This window comes from Solanum pennellii, chromosome 4 (genome assembly GCF_001406875.1).
Source record: "Solanum pennellii chromosome 4, SPENNV200".
In the NCBI taxonomy this organism is placed as follows: domain Eukaryota; kingdom Viridiplantae; phylum Streptophyta; class Magnoliopsida; order Solanales; family Solanaceae; genus Solanum; species Solanum pennellii.
The window spans coordinates 67369396-67373165 of NC_028640.1; the positions used below are offsets into that span (position 1 = coordinate 67369396).

At 33.6% G+C, this 3770-nt stretch overlaps 1 pseudogene; it reads right to left on the bottom strand.

Annotated features, from left to right (window-relative positions):
• Positions 1-3144, bottom strand: part of LOC107016967 — an 8686-nt pseudogene extending 5542 nt beyond the window's left edge.
• Between the last annotated feature and the right edge of the window lie 626 nt (positions 3145-3770).

Below are 3770 nucleotides of genomic sequence, written 5' to 3' on the forward strand. Positions count from 1 at the left end.
AATTATGTTCTTTTCTCCGCAGGTATATGAGCATAACAAATACATCCAAAAATTTTAAAATGACTTACAAAAGGTTTCATTCCACTCCAAGCTTCAACATGTGTCTTGTCCTGTATTGCCTTTGTCGGGCACCTGTTAAGGATGTACACTGTTGTATGCGCTACTTCTGCCCAAAATTATTTTGGCATCCCTTTCTCATTCATCATAGGTCTGACCATTTCTACATTTGTTCTATTTCTTCTTTCAAATACACCATTTTGTTGAGGAGTATACCCTGCTGTAAGTTGCTTCAGAATACCTTCATTTTTGCAATATTCTTCAAATTCTCGACTTGTGTATTCACCTCCTCTATCACTGCGAATGGTTTTAATGCTGCAACATTTTTCTTCTCAACAAGGGCTTTAGTTTTCTTGAATGTAGAAAATGCTTCTGACTTTTCTTTCAAGAAATAAACTTAAGTCATTCTTGAGAAATCATCAATAAAGATGAGAAAATAACTGACTTCCAAGATATGGAGTCTTCATTGGTCCGTAAATATCGGTATGGATTAGTTCCAAAAGTACACTTACTCTCCAAGACACCCCTTTTGGAAAGACTTCCAATGTTACTTTCCCATTATACAACTTTCACATAGATCTCAGGAAGGCCTTGCACCATGTCCTTTTGCTTATAAGTTTCAAACCATGAAAAGTAACAAATATTTTGTTTCAAAGCCATGAATCATCTACAATTTCATTTTTAATGCATTGTAATGAAATTGCAAAGGGAAGTTTCTTTTTTTATCATCTTTACTTCAACAATGACTTGATTTGGCTCAATTTTATCATAAATCCTGCAATAATTATATCTAAACACAAGAGAATAACCATTTTTCATGAGTTGACCAACACTAAGCAAATTCTCTTCCAAGTTAGGAACATAAAGAACATCATGAATTTGTTTACCGCTTCCTTTCATATGTTGATCGAAATGGTACATTTACCTTTTGCATCAACTAAGGCTCCATTCCCCGTTCTCACTTTAGTAGTGATGTTATTACAAATTGAGAGGAAAGTCTTTTCATATCCAGTCATGTGATAACTACAACCACTATCAACATACCATTCATTTCTTTTTGTTGAAGCATAAGATTTAGAAGCAAAGAAAAAGTTTTCTTCCCTTTCTTCATTGTGTTATCCACAAAAATTTGCTTGCTCCCATTTCTTATGCAAGCAATCTTTTCAATGTGGCCAAACTTTTTACAAAAGTTACATTGAGGCTTGCCTTTGTTTCAATATTTTTCTGCATTGTGATTAGTCTTTTTCCAAACTTAACAAAAAAAAACTAGAGTTTTTCTCAATTTTTTGTCAACCTTCTTGGAAGAACCATCATGATCCTGCTTCTTTTTTGTCTTGTAATTCTTCTTATGTTGATTTTTTGAGAGATTTTTAAAATTCTCATTTGCTTTAGATTGGAAAGTCATCTCTTCGGGTTGATCTTAACGAAAAAAGTTTCGCTTCTCGCGTGCACAAAATGATCCAACTAGCTCTTTGATGGAAAGCTTAGAAAGATCTTTTGTCTCCTCAGTGATAGCAATTACAATGTACTCATACTTTTATGTGACACTCATTAGAATCTTTCTCACAACTTGTTGGCCAGATATTATATCACCATGATTTCTCATTTCATTAACAATATTCATGACTCTTGTGCAATATTCATCTACTTTTTCAGATTCAATCATTTTCAAATTTTGAAACTCTCTTCAAAGAGTTTGAAGATTTATAGCGCGTACCTTTTTGTCACCATACACCTCAGTTTCCAAAGAATCCCAAGTTACCTTTGCAGTCTCACAAGTAGCATTTTTTTTGCAAATTATGCTCTTGAGACTTACATTTGGATTTTGCTCAAGTCTTTTGCATCTTGACGATACTTGGCCTCAAGATTTTTCATCTCTACTGCTGTAAGATCACCATCATTGTCTGGTTCTTCAAAGCCATTTGCAACAATAGTCCATAAATCTTCAGCTTTTAAATGTGTTCTCATTCTTATCTTCCAGTATTCAAAATCAGTTCATCAAAAAATGGAGTACGAACAATTGAAGAATCAACACCTTCATTTTTTTGGCTGCCATATTTTTTCTTCACCTAACCTCATATTAAGAACGAAACCTGCTCTTGGTACCAATTTGTAGGAAATATGGAAAGAAAATAGTATCTTTATAGAATGCTCAAGTTTATTATAGGCTACTTAAGGACACTTGAGATGATTACTATCATCAACTACATCTTTATTTATACTAGTAATAATGTAAATCAAAGGTCTTGCACAAATAACTAAATACATGTATCACAATTTACTAGGTACATGTATTACGAAATTCTAAAAAGACTTCTTGAAAAACTAAGAGACAATTTCAGAAGACTAAACATAGATGCATTAATCCCAACACTATATATACAATGCAATTCACATTTTATACAATGTATAGAAATGCTGAAAGTTTATTTGCCAACTTGGCAAGTCACACAAATTAAATCTTTCCATTAGTAGCAATAAAAGGTTTTCGTTTTTACAATTATTGTAAGTGGATATTTGGGGACCATCTCCTTTTATTTCTTCAGAAGGTCATTGTTACTATTTTGTTTTTGTGGATGTCTATAGCAATTTTGTTTGGGAATTTCCAATGTTTAAGAAATCAGATGTTTCACATATTCTTCTTCAAATTAAGGGACTTGTTGAAAATCAATTCAATACCACCATAAAGTCTATCCAAACAGATGGTGACGGCGAATTTCGTGTGCTCACTCATGTTTTAAATAAGCAAGGGATTCTTCATTGGCTTTCATGCTCCCACACTCATGAGTTGTAACCAAAGTCCCTTAGAAGCTGAAGGAGAGCCTTTTGTTCAGGGTTTCTTCAGGGAGCAAGGAGAATACAACAGACTTTACAAGGCCATGTCCTTCATGTGATACTTTTGAGTTACAAACGAGTAGACGTGCATGATTGTTCTTGTAATGAAAATGTTCTTTTATGAAACTAGAACTTTTGATGAGAGGATACCAATGCTTGCACACATTTGAAACGGAAAAGTGATTCCACATGCAACCTCAATAGAATATTAACTACTACATCTTCTGGTAATAAAGGACGACAACCATCCATACTAGATTATCTCCAATTAATAAGAAAGTGCATAATATGATTCTTCCTCCATAATGGACTTAGCAACTCTCGCGATCAAATTGTCATGTGCTCTTAGACTGACATATCAATTCCCCAAAAATGAGCTCGATATGAATTTCTTATTGTTTTTCTGCTTCTTCACTCACATCAAGTAGCCTTGGAAGATACACAGAAGCAAATGTCAATACTTTTCCACTTTGAATGCTTGATATATTCCTAAAATATTTCAAAGTTGACGCTTTCTTAAAGCTTATTTTGATAAATTAATACACATTTAGCCAACAATTTAGCAAGTAGTCAAATGTGAGCAAAACACTAAAAACAAATAAACTTTATGTTCGTATCAATGACCAAAGTATAAACGGGACATGATGAATGAGTAGAATCCAATGACCTAATACTAAAAGGTTCATCCAGCTAATAAAATGAAAGATCAAGGGGGGAGGTGGGAATTGGTTTTCAATACTTGACATCATTGATCCGCCTAATAGTTGTACTACTTCATTTGCTCGATCAGTATTATCCTGGTCTTGAGACTCATTTCCTTTCGTAATTAGAGCTGGGCTCTCCTGATAATTGAAAACACAACTGCCAATAATTCCAAG